A 21,626-nucleotide genomic window follows, 5' to 3' on the forward strand; every position below is an offset into this window, starting at 1 on the left:
CTTGGTCAGAGTGATGTTCTTTCCTATCGGTTATTATAGTTCCTTTCCTCCTACAGAATTTTGGGCCTCTTAGCAATCACACTAGCAGCGCCCGGTGCGGTAATGCTGACAAAGCCCATTCACTTTATTTATTTTATTTATTAGGATTTATTTACCGCCTTTTTGAAGGAATTCACCCAAGGTGGTATACAGTAAGAATAGATCAAACATGAGCAGTAGGCAATTAGAGCAGTAAAAATATTCGAACAACAATACAAAGTATGGCATGGTATACTACTTGCAATGACAACACAATATGTACTAGAACATTATAATTGGTAGTGAAGGGTAAGGCAAAGTTGTAACATATAGATGAGTAAGAAAGTAGGAAGAATTAGAAAGTAAGGTGATTGATTTGAAGAAAGTTGCACATGAGGTCAGAGAGATGGTTAAATATTATCTCAGCTAGGGTAGGAGTGGATAAACATGTCCCGCTGCAGTATGTGCAGCCCGAGTCAATCCTTGTGTGTGTGAGTGAGACTAACAAGTTAGTTACTTCTTCCATTAAAGGCTTGGTTGAAGAGCCAAGCTTTCATCTGCTTCCTGAAGTAGAGGTTTGGATGGGCTCCGTCGGCATTGCCGCATGGGAATTGCTAGCGTGACTTGATAAGAGGCCCCTTGTTTTTAGATTGTAAACCACTTAGATCTGTGAGTTAGTTTAGGCGGTATAGTAAGTTTCAATGAACCATAGTGTGCGCTAAGTGCCACATGACCCCATTGATGTAAAATAGGCCATATAGCATTTAGCACGCACTAAGCTTTAGTAAAAGACCTCCTTAGATTGTAAGCCTCCAGGCAAATGGAAGTGCCTACTGTACCTGAATATTGCTCACCTTGAGCTGCTGCTGAAAAAGCATGAGCTAAATACAAAATCCTTTTCCATCCTCTTTCCTTATATATGTGAAGCTCTATACTGCTTTGGACATAGAGGTAGGAATTGGAGCATCCATGTCGTGGGTTTCACAGTTCCTCCAGTATTTTACAAAAGGCTCTGCTAGTATGTACAGCAGGAGCATCAGTTTCAGAATGCTGCATGTCCTGGAAAAGAATGACATCACTCGGTAAGTTCAGTGTGTCAATGTTGGCAAATACATGCTTGGGTGCCAATTTTCAGCATCTACATCCAGTCGCCAACAGTTATATTAAGGTAAAGAGTATGCATAAATGATATGAATAAATGAACAAAGACTCAGATAACTCACCTTAATCACTTGTTTCAAGCCCCATTTTTAGGCCTACCCAAGACATGTCCTCTTTTAATCTGGGCAGGCCGGGCCATTTACACATGTAATAGTGGTATTCTAAAATCACTGTATGCAGTGTTCTGTACAAGGCTTCTAAAATGATTGTCCCTATGTCTCACCATGCTGTCCTATTTATACCTGCTTTTTGTGCAACCCAGCAAGATGTATAAATTATGAAGGTAATTTCTTAAAAGCATTTTTGTATGCATATGATGGTAAAAGTACATAAAATGCCACTAATAAATTACCTAGACAGCAATAGGCATATATATAGCTTTAGATAATGAAGGGAGCAGTTAATCAATTTGTTCTTAATATGCTCAACTTCTCTGCTTGATTTTAAACCAATCTATATACACAGCTGAAAAAGCTAAGTACTCTGAATATAATGCGTTTTTCAAGTGCACGATAGAAGGAAGATTAAGTATAAGAATGTTTGTGAAACTACAAGAAAATATATAAAATATGAGCAACAGAGTGAATATAACTACTTTGATAATAAGTAAAACAAGTAAACATTTAAAAATTGGATTGATGAGGATTGCGGTGTTCACCTCTAGAAGTATGCTTGGCTCATGAAAACTAATAAATTACCTGCCACATGAAAGTATGCAGGATGTATGCATGTAATTTTTTATGACCCAGGTGTAGGCATGGACAAGGGTGAGTTTTGGAGTGAAGAGCAGACAGAGTCATGCACGTACCATAGTTTAACTGCAAAAATTAATGCACAATAAGTGGTTTAATTGTTGGGGGTGTGCCTAGTATGTCTTCTGCAGTTACCATACTGAAATGTTCTTTATCACACATTGCCAGTTTGCAATTGCTGCAGATGCACTTAATGCCTCCCTAAGCTGTGGCAGAAAAGCTTACAAGGGGCATGTTAGAGGGTCAAGGCTGTTTTGGCCCACCCGCCATTCTATATCTCAGGGAGGTGGCCAGGGAATGTCCTTTAAAGCATGGTTCCTTTCGAAGCCCCAAAAGAGTCAGCTCCACTGGCTCCTCCGGCAGAACCATGGTCCTCCGTTATGCCTAATGAGGGTACACTGGGCCCCTCATCGTTCTCAGTGGGAGGCAGGCTGTTTATCTTCCAGGACACGTAGGCCCCTATCACCTCAGATCAGTGGGTTCTGGAAGTGGTTGGCAGGGGATATTTTCTGGAGATAGCTCGTCCAGTGTCTGACGCTTTCATGGCCTCTCCCTGCTGCTCAGTTCTGAAACAGCAGGTGGTCGCTTCCACCCTGCAGAACCTGTGTGCTCTTGGGGAAGTGGAGCATGTGCCTCCAGTGGAATATGGACTGGGACAGCACTTCATATATTTTGTGATCCTGAAGAAAGGTGGCTCCTTCCATCTCATCTTGGACCTCAAAGCGGTCAACGCTTGTCTCAGGGCCCAACACTTTTGGATGGAGATGTTGCATTCAGTCATAGCATGTCGCGCGCCCGCCCATGCGGGACGCGCTCTCGAGGTCCTTTGCATACCTTCAGGCTTCTTCCCCGGGAGCGCGGGGTTTGTGAGTCCTTTAAGGCAAAATCACCCTCCAGGTAGAGAGGAGACAAAACTGGACCGGAACTCCGGACTGGATTTCTACACCGGAACACTCGGAACTGGAACGCACCGGACAGGTGCGCACTGGAGTGGGGCCCGCTGGACTGGACACACTGGAGTGGCCCCACTGGACAGGAACATACAGGAGTGAAACCCGCTGGACTGGAACACACTGGAACGGAACTGGAACACCCTGGACCTCGGCTTCACCTACACTTGACTGCCTCCCCCTCGGGTTGAGCCCTCAGGTTCTGGCAGCCGGTAGGACTTACAGGAACAACAGGAAGGAAGGTCCAGGGGTGCCCCTGGCACCTAGGCGAAGGCAAGGCAGACAAGCAGGAACTGTCCGGGTTCTGGCAGTCAGCAGGAATCAACACCATGACTAGTAGACTGTACCCAGGCTAATAGGAACGCTATACCCAGGCAACCAGTCATACACAGGTACATACACAGAGCAAAACTCAGGAGACTAGAACAGCTATAAACCAGCTAACAACAAGCTGTGCCCAAGCTAACAAGTCATGCACTGGAAACATACACAGAACAAACTCAGGAGACTTAGTAAAGCTATACACCAGCTAACAACAAAGCTGTGCCCAAGCTAACAAGTCATGCACTGGAAACATACACAGAACAAACTCAGGAGACTTAGTAAAGCTATACACCAGCTAACAACAAAGCTGTGCCCAAGCTAACAAGTCATACACTGGAAACAAACACCGAGAACTAGCAGAGCTAGGCACAGGCTACAAACCAGACGGAGCTAAGCTGGCTAATCTAACACTAGGAACAAACACAGAGCGCTAGCAGAGCTAGACACCGAAGGGTAGGAAACCCATAGAGCAAAAAACACAGAAGGGCTGAAACCCTACAGAGCTATACACACAGAAGGGCTGGAAACCCACAAGCGATAAACACAGAAGGGCTAAAACCCTACAGAGCTATAAACACAGAAGGGCTGAAACCCTACAGAGCTATAAACACAGAAGGGCTGGAAACCCACAAGCGATAAACACAGAAGGGCTGGAAACCCACAAGCGATAAACACAGAAGGGCTGGAAACCCACAAGCGATAAACACCGAAGGGCAGAAAACCCACAGAGCACAAGACAAGGAAAGCAAACAGTGCTAACAGCACACTAACCTCGGGACCTAAGGCACTGCGGAGGAAATGGCAATGCAAAGGCCAGGACTGTAGTTTCCAAGTCACTAATAAAGCCCCTCAACACCAGAGCCACAGGTGCAGCAATCACCTTGCAACCAAACAGAGGCTTGACACTCAGAGCAGGCATCCCATAGAAAGTAACAGCGGGAGCCATCTTGGAAACTGGCAGAGACGAAGAGGCGGCAGCCATCTTGGAAGAGGCAAAGCCCACACAGGTGAGATTCAGTAGGGCAATCAGCACACAGAGCCAGAGAGAAACTAAGACAGAGACAGACACAGAGACAAGCCGAAGCCAGCACAGCCACTGACTCCCAGAAACAGGGTAAGTATGAGGGTGGTCACGGCCACAGACGTGACATAGCATCGGTGCAGCCAGGGAAGTTCCTGATTTCCCTGAACCTTACTGAGGCTTATCCATTGTGAATCATCACAGGAGATATCTGCTCTGTATGCAGGGCAAGCATTTTCAGTTTTGGGCCTTGCCCTTTGGCCTGGCTATCACACCATGCACTTTTTTCCAAAGTGATGGTGATGGTGGCAGTGTATCTTGGGCGCCAGGGGGTTCAGGTTCACCCGTACCTGGATGATTTGCTGATTTGGGTGGACTCAGCAGAGGAGGCCAGTCAGACCACCGATGAGGTCATCACCCTCCTGGATTCCTTAGGCTGGAGTAAAAAATGAGCAGATCACAAGGGTAAAATCTAAAAGGTCCATTTTATTCACCAAACATATAAAAATGATAAATCATAAAACGAATGAGAGACTGACAAGATCTTGATTTGCCCCTACCAGGGCTGCATCAGGGGCTTCAATAACACAATACACATAAGTCATCAAAGGAAAACAGATCCATCTCCTGGTTCAAGCCTCTTCGATACACAGTCTGAAACTCCACCTTGACTCTAGTGCGATCTAAAGCACATCCTTAGCTCCCGGTGCACCAGTTTACACCTGGGCACAGAAATGCTGGTTGTGCAAGCTTCCACGGCCCATGGTCTGGGCCAACCTGCTGCTCCTGGGCTCCGTGACAACTATCCTAGAGGGTGTGCCGTGGGCGAGGGCTCATATGTGTCCTCTGCAGTGGACTCTTTTGTCCCGGTGGGCTCCAGCCTTTTAGAACTTCACTCTTCTGCTGCTGCTCACACCCAACACCAGGCTTAGTCTGACCTGATGGGACAATGGGAACCTTTTGAGGAGGGTCCCTCTGCATCCTTCTCAGTGGACGCTGGTCACCATAGATTGAGAGCCTTCTGCCTGGGGCAAGTAGCACAGGGCACCTGATCCAACCAGGAGGTGTCCTGGTCCATCAACTGCCTGTAGACTCGGGTGGTCCAGTTGGCTCTGCTGGAGTTTCAACCACTCCTGGAAGGGAAAGCGGTCAGAGTGATGCTGCAGTGGTGTACATCAACAGGCAGGGTAGGACCCAGAGGCGTTGAGTCTCAGCCGCTGGGCGGAAACACATCTGCAGATTCTTTCATCGTTCATATTATGGCAAGGACAATGTGCAAGTGGACTTTCTCAGTCATGCTCTGCTGAATCTGGGAGAGTGGGAACAGGCAGCAGGCCTTTCAGCTCATAGTGGACCGCCGGGGTCCTCCTCAGTTTGACCTGATAGTTTCGTGAGCCAATGCGAATGTGGAGCGCTTCTTCAGTCGATAGATTCAGCTTCTCAGGAGATAGATACCCTGGTTCAGTCTTGGCAAGTGACGGAACTGCTTTATGTGTTCTGTCCATGGCCTCCAGTGGGCCGGGTCTTGCTGGTGGTGCTGGATTGGACCCACAGACTATATAGTATGTGGATCGCTGGTGCCTGCTGGAAGGCAACCCTCTTCCTTTCCTCAAGGTCAGGTCCTTCGGAAGGGGCCTGTAGACATGCAGGATCCGGATCCCTTTTGGCTTATGGTATGGCCATTGAAAAGCAGCTTTTAAAGAGGCATGGGTTTTTCCCCACAGTGATTTCTACTCTACTCTGGCCCAGGAAGACCTCCATGTCCCTGGCTTATGTCAGGGTCTGGCGGGCTTTTGAATCCTTTTGTGGGGGAACGGTCAGTCAGGTTCCTAATATCTTGGGGTTCCTACAGCATGGCATAGAACAGGGACTCGCATTGAGCTCCCTGAGAGTCCAAGTGGCTGCACTTTCCAGCTTTTGGAGAAAGTTGAGGGACACTTCTCTGACTCTGCACATGGAGATGACTCAGTTCTTGAAGGGGGTGGCACACTTGCACCTTCTACTTCATCGGACCTCAATTAGGTTCTCTGGGTGTTGTCAGGGGCTCCGTTTGAGACCTTGCACTCCACTTCCATCAAGGACCTCGTGCTCAAGACAGTGTTTCTGGTGACGATCGCCTCTGCTCTGAGGGTCTTGGAACTTCAGGTCCTATTGTGCTGGGACCTGTATCCTTTGCCGAGAATTTAGTGTCCTTAAGTGCAGTCCCATCTTTTCTGCTGAAGGTGGTGTCTCTGTTTCATGTGAATCAGGAATTTTGTTGGCTCACTCATGTCCATAGGGCACTTCTCTGGTACCGAAGGAGACAAATTTCCTCTCTCTGATCACATCTTCAAGCTCTTTTATGGCCCTCAGAAGGGCCAGGCGGTCTGTAAGGCTTCTATTGAGAGGTAGATTAAGGCAGCTGTTGACCCACACTGATGTAAGTGGACTCATCTAGTGCCTCAAGGACTGAAGGCCCACAACCAGAGCTCAGGTGGTATCCTGGGTGGAGGCCTGAGCTGTTTCACCTGAGATTTGCAAGGCAGCAACATGGTCCTCGCTACATTCCTTTGCTAAGCACTACAGGTTGGATGTTCTGGCCAGGGTCCATTCTCAATTATCTGACCCAAAGGGGACTGACAGGTAGTCAGACAATGCAGAAAAAGTGAATGAGGGAAAAAAGGTAGTCATAGTAAATGCATGTTTCAAAAGAGGAAGCAGTAACTTATTGTGCCCAGGAATCATACCTAGCACTGCAGCCTTTTAGCTAAACATGATGCCAGGAAAGAGAGAGAAACCAGAGCACATCTAAATGACGATGCTGTTACATCACATAGGTATGTCGGATAATCCAGAACATTGAATAAGCAAAGGTCAGATAAGGCAGCCTGTACTGTATATGTGGCTAAAAAATTGCTGGCAGCCACCTTCCTTGCCATGTTATACTTCTCCTAATAGAAACATAGGAAATATAGGCAGGTAAAGACCATATGACCTATCCAGTCTGCCCATCCATGCCATATATCTCCCTATCACTTCACTAAGGATCCTATGTACTTGTCCCAAGCTCTCTTGAATTCAGATACTGTTTTCATCTCCACCACTTCCACCAGGAGGCTGTTTCACGAATTCACCAACATTTCCGTGAAGAAGTATTTCCTTAGGTTACTTCTGAGTCTATTCCCTTTCACCTTCATCCTACACCCTTTTGTTCCAGAGCTTCCTTTCAATTGAAAGAGACTCGCCTGCTGTGCATTTATGCCATGTAGATATTAAAATGTCTCTATCATACCTCCCCTCTCCTGCCTTTTTTCCAAAGTATGCATATTGAGAGCTGTCTGTCCCCATACACTTTATGACAAAGAACACTAACCATTTCAGTAGTCACCCTTTGGACTGACTCTATCCCATTTATATCTTTTTGAATGTGCGATCTCCAAAATTGTGAATGCAGCTACACCTCCAATTCACTAGCTGCAGAGACTCAAGGTATGATCAGAACTGGTCCTTGTTCTTCTCCAGCTCATTCTTGCAATTCCATACCATCACTGACACTTGTAAGGGGACTTATCCCTTGAAAATCCAACACAACAGGACTCAACTTCTCCAGCGCTTCTATACTTGCCTTTCCATCTGGCACACTCATCAGCACTGCTCCCTATATGTGCAAGCTACTCACAAGTACTGGAGCAGTTTCTTTAAACACAAGCAACTGAGCAGAACAAGAGGTGAAGGATGAGGGACAAGGAAATCTTGGAAAATCTAAGTGCAAAGCTACATCTTGAGAGAGGTGCTTTAAACTTCAGAAAAGAGGCCTCTCATTGCAAATCTATTGGTAAGGAGTTCCTGATGGAAGGAGCCTCACAGCTAAAGGCTGTGTTTCTAGAATAGTTCAGCTTGAGTTTAGCCAGAGAGGGAAAATCATAAAATTGACTTGGGAGGATAAAAGAGTGCAGTGTAGATGATAAGGAATGAGAAAAAGATTCAAATAAAGATGAAGTCCAATATAATATGCACAATGAGTTCAAATGGAGTGGCCTATTGGTTAGAGTGGTGGACTTTGGTCCTGGGGAACTGGGTTCTATTCCCACTGCAGGCACAGGCAGCTCCTTGTGACTCTGGGCAAGTCACTTAACCCTCCATTGCCCCAGGTACAAATAAGTACCTGTATACAATATGTAAGCCGCATTGAGCCTGCCATGAGTGGGAAAGCACGGGGTACAAATAAAAAAAAAATAAAGAGAAAGTCCAGTATAATATGCACAAAGAGTGAGGACCAAAATCTTAAACAGAATCCTACTATTAATGGGGAGCCAATGTTCAAAGAGCAATGAAGAAACATGGTCTGATGTTCTAGCATTATAAATTAGCTTCACAGTTGTATTGTATACAAGTTGGAACCTCCATAACTGGTAACAAGGGAGACCAACTAAAAGAGAATTACAATAATCCAACAAGAATATGTAGTGAAGGTTTTAGTTCTCCATCATCTAGGCATGGTTTTAGTGTCCTAATCTTAGAAAGGCCAGAAAAGGATTTATTAATACTTGACAAATAAGATTGTCAAACAAAAGTGAGCTATAAAGAATGGAATCTGTGCTTGGGATCAAGGTGCCTTCAATGCAAGATAGAAAAGGAGGAGCCCTGTTATTCTAGGATCACCCTAATGCTTTGGACTTCTGTGGGTTCACAACAAGTTTCTGCAGAGCTTCCCAATCAACAATTTTATCTAAGTTTTGATTCAGGTTATCTTGAAACACTTGATCCCAAGAATAATGGGCAACCAGGAACTGATTGTCATCAGCATAAATATAAGCTCCACTGCCCAGATCTTGAATGAGCACAGGCAAAGGTGACAAAACATAATACAAAGTTGAAGCCAAAACTAGTTCTTGTGGGACCCCATAGGCCAGAGAGGAGGATGTGAACATAGAACTATTAAATAGCACTTGAAAGGCACAAGAAGAGAGATAAGATCTAAGCCAAGTTTAGAACAGTTCCTTTAGACCAGTTTCCTGAAGGCAAGTGAGGAGAATCACAAGGCCATCTTTCTGAGCATCCAGATGACAAATAATTTCAATTAGCATTGCTTTCAAGACAATTTCAGTGCTATAATGAGTGTGAAAGCCTGATAGTCTTGGCTAGAAAGTATTAGTAGCATTTCAAAAGGTAATGTACCTTTTGGGCTGCTGCTTTTCCTGCAAGAATTGAAATAAAAGTAAGATTGGAGAGTGGCTGAAAATTTGAAGGTAAACTGGGGTTCAAGTGAGGGGTTTTTAAGTAATGGGTTAAGTATTGATTGTTTATAATTCTAATGGGAACAAATAAGCCTTGAAAAATAGGATGACATAACCTGCTTAAGAATTGTTCTACAGTTAGAGTGAAGGTTTTTACATTAAGCCAAATTAAGATGTGTTTTATTTTTCCTCCATTGGCGCTCAGCTTTGTGTATCAATTTCCTCAGATTCTGTAATTCAGGAGAGAACTCAGCTCTGTTCAACTGAGATAGTGAGTTGACACATGTCAGGGTGGCAAGGCTATCTAAAGTGGTAGTTGAACATGAGAACCAGATTGACACTTTCTCCTTGGAGGAGTGGCCTAGTGGTTAGGGTGGTGGACTTTGGTCCTGAGGAACTGAGTTCAATTCCCACTTCAGGCACAGGCAGCTCCTTGTGACTCTGGGCAAGTCACTTAACCCTCCATTGCCCCATGTAAGCCGCATTGAGCCTGTCATGAGTGGGAAAGCGCGGGGTACAAATGTAATAATAAAAAAAGAGAACAGGAAGAGTTGGGTAAACACTGAGAGGATAAATCCATATCCAGGGAATGAAAACATTATCTAAACAAGGATGCAGGATGGGAATCCACAGATTTAAGAAAAGCATTAACTCCAATATTCACCAAATAATGCTGTCGATTATAAGGGCATGTAATACCCAGCTCACATACTATATAACAAACTCTTCTTTATACTATTCATATAGGCATTATTATATAGGATCCATCAGACATCTCTGTCACCACCATTCAGGCTAATGTGAGCCAGGCACTTTTATGGTGGGCAGATATTCCTCATTTGATCCCATTAGATCCCAACTTTTATTATTATCAATCCAAATATTATTTTAATTTAAATTTTACTTAGCTTAAAATTGTATCACTCTCTCTTCCTTATTTCTATTATGGAGACATTCAGTCCGACATGAACTCATGTTTCGCAAAAAGTTGCTGTTTCAAGGTATGTCTCCTAGAAAATAAAACATACGCTATCAAGTATTAGTTTAATTTACATCTTCCCTATCAGATGGATTTATGTAATAAAATACCTGAAGTAATGCTGGAAGCCAACTCCATGCTTATTCGCCATATATCAAAGATGGCTGCGGCGTTTTAGCTATTTATACAATACAATTACGTCACTACTTCATGGGATTCACTCCTTTCAACATCCACCAATCCCAGAACCCATAGTTGTAACTCCTCCTTTTTATTTAAATCACTGACATCCACTCGATCTCAAACTTATTTGGGATAATGTGGGATATAAATGTCACACATAAATAAATTAGCCCTCAAATTGCCACATTGTCTTCTGTGATACACAGACATGATATGGAAATTAAATCTCTTGGCATAGATACAATGAATGTCAGAACTTTAGAGGATTGCAAGCAAACAATTGAATAAGGAGAGCAACCTTCTCCTCCTCTGCCTCCCTCCACCACACAGGCCTGAGAAAGATAGAATGAATCAATCTCCAGCAGCCAGGTTTCAGCAAAAATATCAAGAACCAAAGGACCTTTGTTTTTTGACAAAACGAAGACAATTGAGTGGGACAGAAAAAGAAGTTGCTTTGTGGATTCATAATGTGGGGCAGGTAAAAGAACTGGAGTGCCAAGACAGACCCCAAGAAAAGAAGGGTAGTGGGTCTATGGCCAAAATGAACAGGAACGGGGCAGCATCAAACAAAAAAGCAACAACAATAGAATAAGCACAATTACAAATCTAGAACCAAAAATAGGAGCACTTAGGAAACACATTAAGAGGTAGAATATATAGAATATACCCCTTAAGTGTGTGACAATTGCATATTGTAGATCAGCAGAGTTTTGGGGTCTCAGGGATGGTCATTGGGTAAAGGGTGGAGCCAGAAGCAGGAAGCGGGAGATAGACTGGGGCCACAGAACAAATTACACCAACTGTAGGTAATGGTAAATTCAAGTGTGTGCTGCAGACCACCAGGATTTGTAGGTCTCAGGGATGGTCACCTGATGTCACCAGATTGGGGTGGAGCAGAATCAGGAAATAGACAGACATCGGACTGGCCTGTTGTCTTTGATGTTGGGCTATTCTGAGTGAACTCATGTTGCTATTTTTTCACTTTACACAATCTCTAAGGCAATATAAAAAGTTTTGTCTTAGAAACCCTTGCTTTATAGGTTGGTTCTATAGAGCTCATGACATGACTCCAAAGCTGTCGAATTGATAAACATTTGGAAGGAAAATTATGTAAAAGGGAATGATGTTTGTTTGTTCATCCATAGGCTCAATAACTCTCCAAAAAGGGATGGAAATTTACCAAATCTGCCATGCAGAAAGAAAGTTTGAATCTATCCAGACAAATTTGAAAATCAGAGCCATCATATCAGTGTGTTCAGAGAATTGAGCCTTCCAAAAATATTCTCATTCCTTTCTGTGGAAAACTGTTAGAAGCTGTTAGAACTGCTGAAATGCTGGTCAGCACTTCATTCCAAAAATACTCCTCCACACCCTTTTAGCACTTTGCCAAAGCAAACAGGCAGATAGACAGGGAAAATAACAGAAGCAGCTGACAAGGATGGTACTAAAAAAGAACAGAAAGCAAGCTAGGGATGGATGTGCATGAAAAAAACTTTTCAGTTCAGTTTTGGATCATTTTTAGCTTTTTCTGGCAGATTTTTCAGTCATTTTTTCAATTCTTTACAGAAATATAATTATTTATTTACACATTGTTTGATTGCCCTTATCTGCAGATGTAGGATGATAAACAACAATAAAACAAATTTAACAGTACAAAATACAAAGGGCCCTGTTTACTAAGGTGTGTTAGTGTTTTTAGCGCGCCTACACTTAGTGTGTGCACTAACCATATAGGCTCCTATAGGGATATTGTAGGCACGTACATAGTTAACGCACATTAAAAATGTTAACGCGCCTATAACGCTGCTTAGTAAACAGGGCCCAAAATCAACCCCTACAATCACCAATACAGACACTCCTGACCATCTCCTATGACCCCTCTAAGTATGCACCTGGTTCCATAACAGGCCTTCACTGCCTTTCCAAACGTCCAAGAGTAGGGGACACTCAATGAAGTTAAATGGAAATGCTTTTAAAACAAATAAGAGGAGATATTTTTTCAATCAACCATTTTTCTGCACCACCCATCTTGTCCCCATCTATATATCTGCTCTTGGCCCCTCAGCTATATAGTAAGCTATATTGTAGAAAAGCATTACTAACATAGCAATGTTATTTGAATGTTCTAATTGTGTGCTTATTAGATATTTCATTAGTATTTTGTTGACATCGTATTATATCTCTATTATTTGAATTTTAGTGCTGTTAAATGTGTATATTTTTGATCCTGTTTCATGTCAGGTTTCAATTTGCTTTTTTCAAGTTTACATCATGTTTATTCTTGGTCATTTTACTATTGTTATGCTGTTTACAAAATTGTGAGTTTTATGTTAAACTGCACCTGCTGTACATTGTCTTGGGTGAATCTCTTCATAAAGACAGTTAATAAATCCCAATAAATAAATAACTAGTTAAGCTCTGGAACTTGTTAACAGCAGTTAGTGTATCTGGGTTTAAAAAAGGGTTTGGAAGTTCCTGGAGGAAAAATCCATAGTCTTCTATTGAGAAAGACGTGGGGAAGCCAGTGCTTGCCCTTGGATTGGTAGCATGGAATGTTGCTACTATTTGGGTTTCTGCCAGTACTTGTGACTTGGGTTGGCCACTGTTGGAAACAGGATACTGGGCTAAATGGACCATTGGTCTGACCCAGTATAGCTATTCTTATGTTCTTATAATGTCAAGGAAGTTGGCTTCACAGAATAGAAGACACTACTGAAAATGCTCTGCATCTAGAGAACTGGGAGACCAGCATTCTTATCTCATGGAAACCAATAAATGCTCCTGAGCAGACCGCAGATCACGGCCCGGTAAGTATGGCACAAACAATTCTGACAAATAATGGGGGGGGGGGGAGGGGGCACGACACCCTTCTTTGCTGAGCCTTAACAGTACTAAAACTGTAAAATACCATCCCTATTCCACTGGCATGCAGTTTAGCTTTTGTAGCATCAAAGACACCTGATCTCTTGCCTTTAAGCCTGTGATCAATCTAGTACCATTGTTTTGCAACACCTACATATATATCAAATTATTAATCTTGTCTTAGCAGTATATAATAAACTGGTTCCAAAAATACTTAATACAAATACAGTAAGTTAAATTAATTACCAGAATACTTAATGCAAATGCATAATAATAATATGAAATAATTGAGATATTAGTATTACAGCACTAGACTTTTAGATAATGCGGTGTATAAATATGATTAATTAATTAATTAAGATAAAATAAAGTAAGCGTGTCTTCTGGTATACACCACATTGTCATCATCTAATTTGGCCAACATCATAGCCTGATTGTTATTCGTAACCTCTCACCTGTTTAATAAGTCTTATTTGGTAGAACACTGCTTGAAAACATTTAGCAATGTGAACATCAGTTGATTAATGCTGAGTCTAACCAGGCTCCTAGATTTCTATCGCGATAACTTGTCCTTTATTTTCAATAGTAAACTATTCATCCAGTGGCTTTAGCTCTACCCTGAGAACCTTAAATTTTGCCACATTCAACTTATGCAATTTTAGCCAAGCATCCACTTCAGTAAAGAATACATTTTCTGTATTATATCTGCAAGGAAAAGAAACAGAGTAAAAGTCACGTAATACCCCATGAGTCTGAATAATCACTTAACTGATCAAAACTAGCATCCATAGGGAGGAAGGCTGCTGTGTGGCAGATGGAGACATCAGAGGACTGAGTTGGGATTCCTCCAAGGCATCTTGTCACTCACCTGTGATGTCATCACTGAGTACCTGTTGCCTATAAAATCAAACCATGCTGCAAGCACATGCTCAAAGGCATGTGCCCAAACAGATACACCCCTTTTGAGGTTCTTCAGAGCAGGTTTCGCTGAGTTTCAGGTTTTTCTAATTTTTCCATGTTTGCCGGCCATGATGGGTAAAAATTAAATTTAAGGCTCTGGTGTTTTCCTCATGCCAGTAAACCCTATGGATCGACATGTGACTGTGATGGTGGAGGCACACAGTCTCTTTCTTTTGGAGAAAGTTTGTTCCAATGATAGAACTCCTCCTTTACCCCTATGGTTTTGAAGCTGGCTACAACTTCTCCTGTCTGCTGGTACTCCTGCTTTCACCCATTTCATCAAGCGTGAAGATGCCCGTAGTCCACAACTGTTTCTTTTTATTCTAAATCAAATCAGGATATTTTGTAATTAGACATATGCCCCTGGATTCTATATATGGTGCCCACAATTGTATGTCCAAATTTGGGCATACAATTTAATTGAGTAACAAGCTAATTAGTGCCAATAATTGGGAGCTAGCAATCAATTATTGGCGTTAATTGGCAACAATTTGGATTTGCACATGAAACTTGTTATACACTATTCTATAAAGACGAGCGTGCAACTGAAAAGGATGTGTGGCCATGGATGGGAGGGTCAGGGGCATTCACTAAAGGTGCGCACAGTATTACAGAATTCAGGGGATTCATGCCTAATTTATGCATGAGGATTTATACCAGGTTTCAGTTGGTGTAAATCCTTGTGCCCAATGTTGACCGCAGATCCCCGGTACTACGCACTATTCTATAAACAGCACCCAACTCAGAGCACCATTTACAGAATAGCACTCGGCGCACATTTTTTCAGCGCCCAAATGTGGGCACCATGTCCTGAATCTAGTCCATGGTGTGTGGTTACGTGGATAGAGAGCCTATTGTAGGGGACTGTGTTGCAGTTATGTAACTTTACTAGGGAGGTTGTGGCCAGGTTTCAAGATATTGATGTTGCGTGTGCAAATCTGGTTGTATTGGGGATCTGTGCACACAAATTAATTGGTTAACAAGCCAATCAGTGCTGATAATTGCCAATTAATAAGCAATCATTGACACTAATTTGCATTAATTAGAATTTATGCGCAGTACTTTCTAAGCGTATTGTGCAACGTGATGCACATAAATTCTAAGTTGTATATTTGAAAAGGGGGTATGGCCATGGGCACGGAATGGGCGGGTTGTGGGCATTTCTAAAATCTATGTGCATGGTTATAGAATACACTTGGTCTGTGCCTAATTTAGGTTTCTAAATTTATACCAAGTTTTGCTTGGCATAACTGCCAATAACTAAATTTAGTTGCACGGACGAGCACTCCGTGTATTCTGTAAACCATACAGAAATTTAGGCATATTCTATAATGTATTTTATAGAATACACTTAGGCGTATTTTTTGGTGCCAATTTATTTATGCATGATGTATAGAATCTAGTCCTTAATGGGGAGATCTTTAATTTAGGCACCCACGTTTATGCACCTCTTGCGCACATAAATGTGAATAATAGTAGCACTTACATAAGTGTAGTTCCAGCAGGGCACCTAAGCACTATTCTGTAATACCGGGTCTAACATTCGTAGGGGCCCCTTGTACCAAAGTGCACTGAAATCAGGGCTTAGCATGTTTTCATGCAGGAATTTCCCACACGCTAAGCCCAGATTTATCGAAGCACATTTTTTGCTTTTTCAAAATAATTTTTAAGCAGGGTGTGCAGTAATGTAGCCATTAGTAAGCATGCTACCTGCTAGAGTTAATGTGGGAGTATTTACCGCCTCCTATTTAGGAGGTGCTGGGTGCTCTCGAGTTAATTCTGTGTTATCCAGTTAGCATGCACTAATCTACCCATGGCACACCCCTCTACAAAAAAATAGAAAATACTGCAAAACTCTTTAACGTGATTTGCAGTAAGCGTTTTCTTGTGCACTATGGGTTCATTTTCTTGCGCACTATGGGGTCCTTTTACTAAAAGGATTACTATGCTACCTCTAGCATGTAGGTTTCCCGCATGCTGTGGCCACCTTTAGGGGTCGTTTTACTAAGGTGCTCTAATAGATTTGGCATACAGTAACGATTAGTACGTGCTAGATGATACAGTGTCCACGAGAATATAATGGGCATCAGGCATCTTATCATTTAGCATGCTAATCATTAGCGTGTGCTAAATCCGTCAGCACACTTTAGTAAAAGGACTCCTTAGTGTGCAAGTAAAATGGCTGTATTCTATAATAGAACCTGGGCACTCAGATTCCATTGTAGAATACACACCTGTCCTGTATCCTTGTGGTTTGAAAATAAAACAGGGTTCAGCTAGAACTCCACTCTAACCACTAATTACAAGGGTATGGATCGAGAGCTTAATATACCTGTTTAACGTAAAAAAGAAACTAAATAATAATTTTTGTGTGAAGGAGAAATTCTCAGTGGCTGAACTCACCCAGGTGGACAGCCCACTAAACGTAGGCTTATCCTAATGGGTGGATGGGTTTCTCTATCATGGAATCTCTCCTGAAAGTTAATAAGTGTACTTGTGAGCACTCTTGAGCAACCATATGCTCTGAATCAAATCAAAATGAAGGCAAACACAATAATGCCTGCTCGTATTAACTAAACAGAAATAAGCTCTCTATCCATATCCCTGTCTTAATCCCACACTAACAGGTTCCCTACTCACATTCACCACATACGTAAATCGAAAAACATCACTACTGAACACCTGTAGTTATCCTTGTGGTGCATAAATGGAGATGCCCAGTTGTAGACTTGCCCCCTTGGTGTTTCTGGTATTAAGGTAGGGTTGCCAACTAGATCTGTTGGAGTTCCTCAGGGATCTGTCCTTGGACCCCTTCTTTTTTCAATCTACACCTCCTCCCTGGGCTCGCTGATCTCATCTCATGGTTTCCAATATCATCTATATGCTGACAACACCCAGCTCTATCTCTCCACACCAGACATCGCTGCGGAAACCCAGGCCAAAGTGTTGACCTGCTTATCCGACATTGCTGCCTGGATGACCAACTGCCACCTGAAACTGAACATGGCCAAGACCGAGCTTATTGTCTTTCCAACCAAACCCACTTCTCCTCTCCCTCCACTCTCTGTCTCAGTTGATAACATCCTCATCCTCCCCGTCTCATCTGCCCGCAACCTCGGAGTCATCTTTGACTCCTCCCTCTCCTTCTCTGCGCATATCCAACAGATAGCCAAGACCTGTCGCTCCTTTCTCTATAACACCAGCAAAATTCGCCCTTTCCTATCTGAGCACACCACCCGAACTCTCATCCACTCTCTCATTACCTCTCGCCTTGACTACTGCAACCTACTCCTCACTGGCCTCCCATGTAGCCATCTATCCCCCCTTCAATCCGTTCAGAACTCTGCTGCACGTCTTATCTTCCATCTGGACCGATATGCTCATATCACTCCTCTCCTCAAGTCACTTCACTGGCTCCCGATCAGGTACCACATACAGTTCAAGCTTCTCCTACTAACCTACAAATGCACTCGATCTGCAGCCCCTCGTTACCTCTGTACCCTCATCTCCCCTTACGCCCCTACCCGTAACCTCCGCTCACAGAACAAATCCCTCCTCTCAGTACCCTTCTCCACCACCGCCAACTCCAGGCTCCGCCCTTTCTGCCTCACCTCACCCTATGCTTGGAATAAACTCCCCGAGCCCATACGCCAAGCCCCCTCCCTGCCCATCTTCAAATCCTTGCTCAAAGCACACCTCTTCAATGTCACATTCGGCACCTAACCATTATACCTCTATTCAGGAATCTAGACTGCCCCAACTTGTCATTTCGTCCTTTAGATTGTAAGCTCCTTTGAGCAGGGACTGTCCTTCTTTGTTAAACTGTACAGCGCTGCGTAACCCTAGTAGTGCTTTAGAAATGTTAAGTAGTAGTAGTAAGTAATAAGGTAGGGTTGCCAACTAGATCCAGCTTCGTCTGACAGGGTTGATCCAGTCCTGGGCGTACCCAAATGCATGCAGGGGCTTGTAGGCTGGCTTTTCTTAGGAAATCCAAGGGGGAAATCAGAACCACAGGTCCTTGCGTGCAATGGCGTAAGCCCAGGACTGGATTAACCCTGTCGGGAGAATTTGCATCTAGTTGGCAACAACCTAGGTATTAGGTGAAAACTTGGAACTCATTACCTAAACTAATCAGACACACTTATGATTACTTACCATTTCGTAGGCAGCTGAAAACCTGTTTCTTCAATTTAATCTTTAACAATGCAAAGAACTGAATCTGAATCAAAATAACTTCAGACCTTTTCGTTCCATTTTCTTATCCTCTATAATTACTATCCTTGGCTAACTAAGTCCCTTTTAAAACAACCTATCAAAGACCCTTGCCTATCTAACTACACAAACACTCTTTGTCTAATCTAAATGTTTATTTTATTCCTTCGTTATTCCTTCAATTCCCCATACATTACTACCACATTAAAATGAATTTTCTCCTACTCACATCATACCTGTTTAAACTACGAACTAAGTTTAGAATCCATCATGTAATGTATTGAACACCCTGTTATTCAACTTGTTATACAACCTGTTATACTTCAATATTGTACAATTATTTTAATGTTTTTGTGTAAGACACATTGAATCTGTTATTATGATTTGGACTAATGTGGGATAAAGATGTCATAAATCAATCAATCAATCAATCCTATATTAAGGATAATTTAACTCTTCATCATAAATTAGAAACCTTGAAAATACTTTGAAGCTCAAGAACCTATGCTTTTTGAATATTCCACTCATTTGCTTCCTCCTGAAATTCTTTTGTACAAATATTTCACATGGATATTGTCTTTTTCTATTCTGAAGATATTGTTATATCGAAATGTTTCTGTATATCAAAACTGTCATATGTGGATTTTTGGGTAGAGGGTGTGCCAGATACACTGGCGGCCTCAGCTGGATTTCATCTGACTAGTTTCCTAGTGGATTTGCAGGATATAATTATTACATAAGCTACCTCTTCATCTGTTTCTCCACTGAGATAGACAAGCTTTTAGTTTTGAAATCTTACTTTAAAAAGAAGCAAGAATTATTCTATGGACAGGAGGTGCTGGTTTTTCCAGATAGGGTATACATCACTCAGTTATGAAGGAGGTTGTTCCTATGCTTGAAGCTTCATGTTCTGGCCTTGGGCATAACTTTTTTTTAGTTTTTAAATTTTTAAAATGTTTGAGATTTTCATGTTAATTTTTGGTTTCTGTTCAGGGAGCTGCTTATGTCTTTTTGGATCCAGCACATCTTGAGAAGGTTCTTTAAGAAAAGAAGGATTGAAAAGTGGTTTCCTTTGATAAGTACCTGTGGGGTATAAGGGGTTAAATAGTTGGATGTCTGTCAGTAATTTAGTTGTTTTTTTTCTCCCGATTATTTCCTTTGATTAATTTGCTTTCATTGATAGCTTTCTTTCTTTCCTTGAAGTGGGCTTGTGAAGAATAATTTATCTTGTATAATTTGTTTTCTTTCTTCCTTTTTAATAAAAAAAACTTATTTTATATATTGTTTGGAATGTGTTTTTTCAAAATCTTAATTATTAAAAAACAAACAAACCAAATAACCTTTCCCTAACCATGGAGATTGGACTATAATTGCTTTCCTTTTCAAGATTTATAACAGGCTTCTTCAACAATAGCCAATCTTCACAGACAAGGCACAGTGGATCCCAAAAACAGATGGTTGAACTTCTCTTACCAAGAACCTCCAATATTTCCCTGTCACCCACCATGTAAAATTTGATTAAAGTGTGTAAGCCCCATAGATCTAGTACCTGCTTTGTGTATTCTGCCAGCTCAGTAACCTATAGCACTACAAAGAACGCTACAGAAAACACTGATATAGATTACACTAATGTGTGATGCATGATTGGTTTGTGAAAGTCACATTTCTTCTCTTATTCCTACCCCATTTTCCTTTCTCCAGTCTTGCACTGGCCAACAATGGATCATTGTGTTCACTGATATCATATCTCCTATCACACTTTGACCCTGTCTGCTGTACTCATTTATTTATTTATTTTGCACATTTATATCCCACTTTTTTCCACAGGGATGCAGACTCAAAGTGGCTTACAATGTTGTACAAATACAATTACATGAAACAGGAGAGAAGGAACAGAGTTAGAAGAAACAAGGAAAGGGAAGAGAGACTATCTGAAGATGGCAGTCAGAGATAGGCTGGTCTTCGTTAGACTCCAGATGTTGAGATGGCTCAGAGTAGCTAGGACAACTGTCTGCATGGCAATCCATGTTGGAGAGCTGGCGAAATACCCATCCAGACCAGGAGAAAGAAGCAGGCCACAAATAGAATTGGGGAAGGCTGTAAAAGATGTGAAGAGGCCGGACTGGCCTAGTAAGCTGGAAAGAAATGCTGGCGTAGTGCTGGGACCTTCCATCTTTTCCTGTACCAAACAGATTTTGAAGTCCCTCTCTATTTCCCCGAGAATGTTAACCAAGACATATAGCTGAGCAAGCTGCACCCACGAGCAAGAATGATAGACATTTGATATTATTCCATTGCTCTCTGCCTTCTCTGCTGTTGCCTAAATTACTCAAAAGTACAAAATGTCTCAAATATGCACTGGATGGAAGTGGTCCAGAGTTGGAGCAGTGAGTCGAGAACCATGAAAGGCGGATACAAATCCCACTCTTCCCAATGATGCTCTTTGTCACTTTGAGCAAATCAATAACCTCAAGTGTACATGTAACTGGGGCAGGGAAATAGATTTGACAAAACAATATTTTCCCTCAACTTTGAAGCAGCTTAGTGAATGATGGCAGATGAACATTTCAATGGCCTTTTAGTCTGCCCAGTATGGTGGTTAAGATTGTACTGTTGCTCCACGTTGGTTACCTCATACCTTCTCTTTGGGTTGGAACTGCTGCTTTCTACCTTCTTGGAAGCCCAATGCAGTCATGTCACTGCCTTTTAGGCTGAGATGCCTCTGGATGAATAGGGAGCAGGACTGTATTGAGCTATAGCTGTCCCCTATACAACTTGCCCTCTGGAACCCCTTCCCACCTCACCACTGCCAATGAGAGGAGATGGAGGGCTGGGAGCACTTTTTACACTCTTCCATATTTGCAACCTGAGCGGCCGCACCTTTTGCACAGCCCTTGGCACATCGCTGATAGAGAGTATCCTAAATAACAATACTTTATTTTGTTTTGTCAGTAAAACCCCTTTTTCTGCAATAGTCTACCTATTTGA

Source organism: Microcaecilia unicolor, chromosome 1 (genome assembly GCF_901765095.1).
Source record: "Microcaecilia unicolor chromosome 1, aMicUni1.1, whole genome shotgun sequence".
Lineage (NCBI taxonomy): Eukaryota > Metazoa > Chordata > Amphibia > Gymnophiona > Siphonopidae > Microcaecilia > Microcaecilia unicolor.